The 10,000-nt window shown below is 38.7% G+C and overlaps 1 protein-coding gene and 1 pseudogene across 4 annotated transcripts in view; one reads left to right on the top strand and one right to left on the bottom strand.

The window, feature by feature from the left end:
• LOC137984012 (NLR family CARD domain-containing protein 3-like) overlaps positions 1 to 10,000 on the top strand; it is an 86,648-nt gene that overhangs the window by 58,237 nt on the left and 18,411 nt on the right. The gene's annotated exons all lie outside the window — the stretch shown is intronic.
• Positions 718 to 6,127, bottom strand: LOC137983412 (N-acetyllactosaminide beta-1,6-N-acetylglucosaminyl-transferase-like; annotated as a pseudogene).

Below are 10,000 nucleotides of genomic sequence, written 5' to 3' on the forward strand. Positions count from 1 at the left end.
GAGACTTTGCTTGCTCTATAAAATAGTTTAAATATTTGCAATTTGTAATCTAAACTGATCGTTTCCCATTCCGCAACGTTGAGAGCTTCACTAGATACCTATATTTGGATGAGTTGTAGACAATTTTTTGCTGCTCTACAGTGAACTTTCTCAATTGAGTACAGAAGATCTGAATTTGTACACGAGCCCCATAAAATAATACCATACTTGATAGAAGGTAATATTACACTAAAATATAACTTTAAAAGGACAGCTTTGGGCAAAAATCTTGAACGCTTCTATTTTTTTTTTTTTTTGCAAAGTTTTTCTTTAGTTCTAGCGTATGTAGTATCCAAGTAAGCGTGTCGACCACGATCATACGTCCAAGAAGACGACGATTTTGTGACATAGCTTAATATCGATCTACCCAAAAGTACTGGAGGCAGTGGTGACCGAACGTAACCCAAAATTTGCTTAAGGACGTTCGCGCCCATTGCTACTGCGCATCCTTACGGCGCACGCAAATTCACATGCCACGTCTTGCATCAAGTGCGCGCGCTATGTACTAAAATGAACAATGATAGGGCAGATGGCCATTGCTATAGATTTGCTTGGATTTAACGATCTTGGATGTTCGGGGACCCCTACTTTTCGTTTCAGAAACAGATTTTATTTACAATTATCTCCACATTGTCCAAAAATAAAAAAAAAAAATCAATGTGGGAAGTTAAAAAAATTTTCAAGATTTCTGTCCTCGGGAAATGGAATCCTGCAATCTTGCGGCTGCAAAACGCGTGAAACTATGGTCGCTAAATGCGAACTTGTTCTCTAAGGAACCTCCACAGTTAACTAAATTCAATTGATGGGTCCACTTAAACAAAGTTTGGTAGAGAACATTTGACTTCAAAGATGTAATTACAATATTTTTGGGCTTACAGACGCTGTGGCTTTATTCGCTAAAAAAAACCGGATTTTTTCAGATTTAGGGTGTTCTTCCGGGCAAGTTCTCTCCAAAACGAAATCGGTGAGCCCCCTTTTTTTTACATTCTGACATCACTAACTCATCATCTTTCAATGGTGAAATTTGCAGAAAAAAATCAATGTTAGAAAATTTTCGTGCGAACGTCCTTAAGACTAAGACATTAAAGTAGTACCTGCCCATACCTTCTTGTCGAGCGTGCTAAAGCCAAACATTAACAATATCATCCCTGTGGTCAAATGGTATCTTGGTGACGAAGATTTTCTTGCGAAAATTTGCACCCAGTACCCAGTTTAGGTCTCGTGTCGTCAGCCAGCACACTTCCCGGATCCATTGCCACAGCAAACACCATCTGTATATTTCCAACTAACAGCGCGCATTATCCACTCCGGCTGGCTACCATAGATACCACCTGGGAATCCCGGATGTTGGTGAAGGGATGAGTAGAATACCTCGTCAGGCGAGGAAGTGTCATTAAGCCAGGACAAAAAATCAATCGCTACTTTATCATAAAGAACATAATTCGCTGCTTCTCGTGTGAGTGCTACAAAATTGGACCCTTTCTTGATGCGAATTCCCCATGGTGGAGGACGCTTCGTAAAGATCGTCTTCGCCATGAGTTACTCGCATGAAACTGGCCTCCTTCCACCTTTTCAGCTCTATGGGAATACATATATCGATGCCAATTATTGATTGGAACTGCAAAAACTCTCGATGTTGTTGGAACCATTCAGATTGGCGAGCGCTCGCACGATTTCGGCATTATTGTAAAGGGGTAACTCTTGCCCAGTAACATGCATAAAATATTTCCATTTTACTGAGCTCTTCATTAAATCCCCTAGACAGTTAATTTGCGCGTGAAGAATGCTAACACGAGGCCATATCACGTCGACAACTTTATCAGTCAGAAAACGTTGTCAAGGCAAGCAGTCATGGCTCGTATTGCTTTTCGAAATGCTTCAGATGATTTGACATCCACGTGTATGCAGTAAACATTCTGAGGCATATAGATGGATTGTAAAACCTTCTCTACAAGATCTGCGTTTGTGAATAACCATTGCATAAGCAATGGGGAAGTCTTTTTCTTCTTGCGTGGGAGAGGGATGAGGGAAAAATTCCTCTTTTACATCATTGCACCCTTTTTCTTCATAACGGGAATACACTTCTGTTTCTGTTGGTTTTTTATCGGCGCAAAACCAATTTCCGAATTTGGAAAAGAAACACCAAGAATTTTTGCTAATGATCCGCTCGCATTCCGACCACGTTGTGGGTTCCTGTGGGGAAGAGAAAAAGCATATAAAAACTGTGGGTATTAACACAGGCAGCTGTACTGTACTAATGTTTCAACAAAGTCTCCCGGGTTGAATTCCTGGGTTCGGTGTCCTGTGAGGATTGAGTTGGTTTGTTCTTTTGGCTCTCTCTTCTCATGTAAATTTGAAAGACGTAAAGCCGTGCTTTTTTCTTGGATGAGGCCAAAGAACCAAAACTTTAACGTGTAGTTACATCATTTGGTTTATGCTCCTTGGTTTTGCTTGTTTCCTGCAACGTAGGCTTGCATCTTTAATATATATTCTGGAGCTAAAACCCTACTGCCAACGCAGGATTAACTTTAATAACTGAGTGATGCATTAACAGATATTTGTACGGGCGTATTCGAGCGAGCTTTCCGCCAGAAGGGCTCGCCAAGGGCGGGAGGCACGATGGTGACCACAGGTAAATATGGAACAGGGTCATGTGGAACGCATGAGTTGTGCTTTTTCTCATCAGTAGCCAGTTGCTAACGGTGTGCTCATGGGCATGCTTCCTGTTGTGTTCCGACGACCTCTTTAAATAAGTAACGTACTAATCTTTATAATAATACATGTAACGTAAATACTCTATCATCAGTCAAAATCATCATCATCATCATCATCATTATCAATACTTGTATACTTGTGCCAACATGGCGGCCATACGCCCCCTACTCAAGCCTAATTTTTAACAGCATACATCTTTGATTATAGATTGGAACCATCAAAGATATGGTGCAATTGACACCTGTGAAAACAAAGTATCCGCATGACCGGTATCACATGGAACCATATTGCGGGCTCAAGGGTAGAGCTGGTGGAAGTCAGTTACGTTAAGTTGATCGCTGACCAGGTACTGTTTTGATTGGATCACAGGCTCAAGCCAGGTTAGCCTAAGTGAAAATGTGGCTTAAAATGTGCGCTTTCTGTGGCTTGATGCGGCTACACGGTCATGCTTCATGAACTAAAGCTCGTCACAGTCAACGCTTGTCGTGTTTAGGTGGAAAACGGTTTGGGAACATTTTTCTCCTGCACTTTTCGCTGGGTTTAATCCAAAACAGGTTTGACATATTTATATAGCTGTGGTAGCTACTGGCGGCTATATGCAGTTATTGCAGTCAAGCACTTTGAGGGATCTCACGAGGAAAGAGACTAAATTAATATAGTGACTACAACGGGACAAAGGGAAAACGTGAAGAAATTTGAGAAATTTAAGTGAAGAAATTCTCAAAAGAAGACGAGGAAAAAGAATAAAAAAAATTGCCATGAAGAACACTGTAAAGCTGAGAGAAATAGAGCGAGGGAAAATACTTATTTACAACGGTTTAGCTTTCAGGTATTGGTTTCCTTCTTAATACATGCATTGCTGCCTCACATATTTTGTAAAACACTAAAAAAACAAAGATGGCCTGAAAACGTTTGTAATTCCTTGTTGACGAGAATTCTGACTTATTTTAACAATCGCCACACCACGTCGCCATTGAAGCCTACAGCAGACATCATTGGTGAGTTTCCTTGTGATCATTGTCTATTTCTAACTCTCGACACCGGCTCTGGTTGCTTATTTTAGAAGTGAATTGATGGTTTGCATGTGACATTATGGTGGCCATGTTGGATGGCAATAACAAGAACCTGTATCTCCAATGGAAAACTAAATTAAACTTTATTATTATGCAAATTAGGCCAAAAAAATTCTATTATATTGCCATCCAACATGGCCGCCTTGTCACGTGGGTGAAAACCAAGAATTCATGATTACTGTGGAGACTGTTTCGATTTGTAGGGCCTTTTATGTAAAATGGATGTCCTGTCGTGAGCTGCTTTGTTTGACTGTGAAATTGCAGTCGAGTAAGCAAATTGCTACGGTTTAGCTTGAATTTTTAATTGGTAATTTTGGTGGTGTATCTAAACTGAAGAGAGAAGGTGTAACATTACCACTCAAAACCGAAAATGTTGTGAAAGAGAATGTTTTGCATGTATAATTTCAGTTTTAGTTGTTGATTAAAATTGTTGGTTATTGTTTGCAAGGTTTGTTTGTTTACTGCTGTCAGCTCAGAGTTGTTTTGATCACTGTAAACTGTATACACTTAATGACAATTAATTTTGTACTTTATGCAGGAGAATAATTCTTTCCATATGCGTACACTACATTACTTCCTAGGGTTAGAAATGGGACCCCTGAACTACGGATATCAGTTTTCCAGCATTTTCATTGGCTCGCTGGACACAGGCTTCAGTTCATATAAACTGTTGTACCTAATGTGGTCAAGGAACGCTTCAGCAATAAAGCAAGCTGAAAATATTTTTGCAGCTCTGATTATATAAAGGCCGACAAAAGCCGTTTTGGACCAGAATGGATGGAGGCGGAAAGCTATACAGCAGTCGACAATACTACTGCCTGCTGGATATAAAATGATTATAACCAACTTGGGTGGCTAACGCACCTCGTTGGTCATCTATCACTTCATATCCAGTGCGCCCTCATAGAATTATTTATTGTTTAATAGTGCTGTTGTATTGTTCCTTTCCGCTTCGATTTATTGTCATGAATGATTGAGGAGCATTCAGTTTTAAGTTAAGTATACACAACATAGGTTATACAATTCAGGGTTTCTTCGTAACATTAGAAAAGCGCACATGACCTTTTTTTGTTGCAATTCCTTTTGGTAGCCCTTTGTTACATAACACGTTGCAACTGACTGCGATCAGTTGCTCAAGTTTAATATTGCTTACAAAAACTTTGAATAGATTATAACCTCCTAGAGGCGATAATGGAAGGTACATGTAATGAAAGTAAAATATATAGAGTTAGAAGTTAATAGAACTTTGTAGAAATCCTTAAATATTAAGGAAGCTTCATAGATGTAATCACATTTTACTTACCATCTCTGTAAGCGGATCTTAGTGTGTTTTCTTCAGTGTCGTTCAATTAGTGTTAAATTATGTGTTGTCCTGCCTCAATTAGCATTTTTTTTTAGGGAAACAATCTCTTAATCACAGTTTAAGAATGCATAATATTTTCGCAAAACTGTAAAAACCGCAAAAATGAAGTTTAACATTTTGCCATTTGCGATAAAGATCATGCTCAATTAGGTCTATTTTACCCTTTCTCTTTTTTATTGCTAATCGTTTGGTTCATCTTGCCATTGTACCAACCAATATATGGATGTTCTTGATTAATGTGGGTGGCTCTTACTGAACTACCAAACCGTTGCTATAGACCTCTTCAAATAGTCATTTCTCCTGTCCCTTAAACTCTACAGTTATCCTTTTTTGCAAGTATGTTCTATTTAAGCAATAGAGGATATTTCCTGTGTTTACATAGTCTCATCTAAACATGAGGGGAAGTTGGGAGATTCGAGATAGTTAAGCAAACCTTGGACTGCGTCTCGCTTTTGCATAACTGTTTCGAATTCTCCCAACTCCCCCTGATGTTTAGACGAAGATATGTAAAGTCGGAAAAAAGTCCTCTATTGTTTTCATAAAATATTCTCAAAAGTAATTTAAGAAATGAAGGAAAATGCTTTTTTTTTACTTCTAGATTGAAGCAGATTTTCTTGATACATGCCTATATTTCCGACCAGCTAATCAAAACACACGTTTGACAACACTAACCAATCAAAATTCGTGTTGATGTCACAGCAGTGTTTATGTTGTACATGTAGTTCAATTTTGACCTCTGGTTTAATTTTTTTTGAACAAGTAAAGAATTTTTAAACCGGTCCGACCAGACTTTTTTAAACTGGTCCAGAACTTTTGAATAGACCTCTTTAGCTTGTACCTTTTGTTTTCCCATTTCAGACCACGTGATGTTCTCAAGGGAATTTTCCTTTTGTTTCTCATAATTTATGCGTACATATTCCCGTGCATAGGACGACATTTGAAAGAAAGTTTTCCCTAGAGTAACATCACGTGGTCTGAAATGGGAAAACAAAATGTACAAGCTAAAGAGGTCTATTTAAGTCCAGAATTTTTGAAGCAGTCCATATTTTTTTCAAACCAGTTTAATTTTTTTTTAATGACACCACCCATTTTAACATACATGTAGTTGGATATCTTTCTGTAATTAAGTGGAACTGTTTGTGGAGTATGCATAAAATAAAGTAGAGAAATCATAAGATTATTCTGGTAGATTGTTGTCTCTGGTGCTATAAAAGACCAAGAAATAATTTTAGTGACTAGGGTCACATGCTCAGCTTGGTGATTTGGCTTAAGCACTTTCAACGGTTTGCATTCATTTACTGTAAGGTTAGGGACACTGCCCAAAGTTTGGGAATTAGGGTCAAGCTTTCAATTAGGCTGTGCACTGTGTTATTTGAAACAGTTAGGATTGCAGGGGGTGTATGACAACTGCAGAGGTCACATACTGCAGACTGTCCACAAATAGCGCTGATAAACAGTACATTGTATTTAAGTCCAAGCACCCATTTGATTAGCGCTGATAACAGTATATATTTAAGTCTCCATGTAAGCTACCATTTTAAAAATTAATGGTTATCTTTCAATAACTGTTAGTCTGGATTAGTCTGCAGTCTGCAAGTGTCAGACACTGCATTCTGGGTAAGGTATTAAGGGATCGAAGGGTGCAGGGATGGTGCAGTGGTGAGAGCATCATCCCACCAATGTGGCCCGGGTTCGATTCCCGGATCCGGTGTTATATGTGGGTTGAATTTGTTGGTTCTCTACTTTGCATCAAGGGGTTTACTCCGGGTACTCCGGTTTCCCCTCTCCTCAAAAACCAACATTTGAGTTGATTTGTGTTAATTGCTAATTTCAGTTTACAGTGTCCCCAGTTAGTGCTCCAGCACTAGAACCACAAGACACTTAAATAAAGTTCCTTTCCTTTCCTTTCCTTTGGCACACATTGTAGTAATTGGAGTAACTTATTTCAAGTATTTAGTCTAAAACAACCGTTGTGTTGGTCATTGGGTTAAGGATATTGGGTCATGGTTATTGAAAGTAAAGCGTTCTTTCACATGTAGGGTAAAGGGGTTACTAATAGATTGTAAAGAAGCTGTGGTGGTGTGTCCGTGGGAAAGTGAAATAAAGAAAAGGGTTTATCAAGTGAGTTGATGTGGTAAATAATTGACCACTGTAAAGAAATTTGAAAGCTTACATTTTGAGCATTAGGCCTTCCTCAGAGCTAAACCCTTTCCTGTCTTTCACATAGTAGGACTAGATTTTGTAACAAAAAAACAGTGATGTTCTTTAATGATTCATTCCGCAATACATTGACTTGTTTAATACAAGATTTATAAATATTGGTCTCTCAGATTTTCAGTTACCAAGAGCAGTATACAGGTTGGGGTAGGATAGAGGTAATGGAGAAGATCAGGTAGGGGTAGGAGAAGTAGAACGCAAGGAAGGAATATCACATTCCTTTTTAGACCCCCAAAAAACCAAGCCCCTGTTTTTTAACTGCACCCTGATCGCTTATCGGCACAGATAAGCATAAATTAGGAACAAAATAATTAAATTAGGCCTAAGATCGTGCCCTGTGGGACCCCCGATATTACGAAAGACTGAGATGAGTCAGTTCCTCGAAAGACAACGTGTTGTTTGCGGTCAGTCAAAAAGCATCTGAACCAACAGAGTACTGGACCTTCGTGGGGGACAAAGGGACAGGGATGCTTTTCGGAAATTTTGAATTAAACCCCTAAAGGAGACCAATCTGGGTTAGGCCCAAGTTTTTGTTACCCCTAAGAGAGACAAAATTTAAAACGTATTAGCGGAGCTCAGTGCGCGGAGCACCACAGTTAAGAAAATATGGTAACCTATCGGTGCACGAAATTTTGGTATGATAGTCATGACGACATCGATTCAAATCAAGCATCAGAGGGATATAAACTCAAAGCTGAGTGTCTATTTTTATTTTGTTTAGAGCTTCTTTTTTCTCTGTGTTGCAATTTTTGGCATATCTTTAGGAGCTCTGATAAGGTTGCATGATGCCTGGAGGACCTGTGATTAGAACAGAAACAAAAGGAGAAAGAAAGAGAACGACAACAAAAAAACAGAATACCAGTAATAGCTCAAACTTGGTGGGAGATGACATTACTCCACAAAGTCTTTCCTTGGGCACTAAACCATTTGTTATTTTTACGGATGCATATTTTTAAAAAAGTGGTTTAATCGTTTTTTCCTTTGTTCAGGAATGAACCTCGAATTGTTATTGTCAACTTGAATGAAATAACAATTATCTGTACTCTTTTGGACATAAAGAAATAGTTGATTTGTTTGTTTTTCTCTAAAATACGAGCCAATAACGTGATTCCTATTTGCTAGCTGGTTATTGACAGTTGACTCCGAAATGGCTTTTTTCCTTTTCCATTTGCTCTCTGAGGGTGTGCTTGTTTTCTTTTAAAACTCCTGCGATTCAAGGACAAATTCATTGTCAAACTGGTGAATTCCAAAGTAAATTTCACTTGAAAAACCGTTACTGCACTCATCGCTTCATGGTTCATGCAATGTCGGTTCTTCGCAATTTAGGCACTGAATTTTCTTTAGAAAAAAGCAAAGAAAGTGATTTAATTAATTAAGAAGTAACCGGAAACACCAAAACGCGGACAATTCAAAAACCTTTTATTTTCACTAACCCTGAAGGCAGTAAGAATAAATAACTAGGGAGCTCCGCCTTTAGGTTTGGCTAAAGCTATATATTACATATATTTTTTATATTTCTTCGTGTGCAATCCTAAACGAGACCTTCACTGCTATAAATGATGGCATTTTGCCAAGAACACCCTAAATATTATTATTATTATTATTATTATTATTATTATTATTATTATTATTATTATTATTAAATGAGACCAAAATCAGAATTTTACACCCCTAACCGAGATGACATCCCTGCCCCTTTCATGTGCGGGTCCGCCTCCCCTAACTTCAACTTGTGTTCAACTCATAGCTCATGGCTTTTTTAAGCGATTGTAATTTTTAGCCATAGCATGCTCAAATATTAATTTAGTATGAAAATGATGAGGAAGGGGATGATACTCAGATCACAGTGACAACTACTAGATCTGGGAGGAGGGCTATTCACTATTTTCTTTGAAAAGTTCATTGAGTTTTATTTTAGTTGTATTAAAACTGTTTCTGTGGTTGAGGGCGGGTCATCTTATTTCATGTGCAGACTCAAAGGGGAGCCACATTTTGTCATGCAGTGGCAGGAACAGGCCCACGGGAAATTATGTATAGGAAAATTAAAATGCACCAGCCCACCCCACCCCACCCCCGTCTGATAGATGACCGGTCCCTTAGGTTTTCAGTTTTGTGATCATAGTTGTATTATTGCCAGAATCAGTTTGGTTATTTATAGAGTACAAGCTGTAACCGATGTGTTGGTTTACCTTTCTCCGATTTGAGAGCTGCTCAAGAATAGCAAGCGACAACGCCCTCCCTGTTTTGTCACAGCAGTTGTTTTTGTAGATAGTTAAAACGTTTTACTATCCCTTCGTCAACTTTATTTTAGGTGTTTTGTGTAATGTATTTAACGAAACCTACAGATTTCTCTAGTTGCATGATGTTAATCCCCTCTTTAATGTCAGGTGCTGGCATTGGCACCTCTTCGAGTATATCCAAATTGTACCTTACAAGCTCAAGTTACTCAAGGTAAGCGTTTCGGAGCCAGTGGCCCAACAAGCCAGAGCTTATCCCGGTTTCCGTAGCATGAAGCGACTAGGAGTATTTGTACTCCCCCCTGGATGGGATGCTAGTCCATCGCTGGGTTACTCAAACTATGACTTAAATTGTT

This window comes from Montipora foliosa, chromosome 13 (assembly GCF_036669935.1).
Source record: "Montipora foliosa isolate CH-2021 chromosome 13, ASM3666993v2, whole genome shotgun sequence".
NCBI lineage: Eukaryota > Metazoa > Cnidaria > Anthozoa > Scleractinia > Acroporidae > Montipora > Montipora foliosa.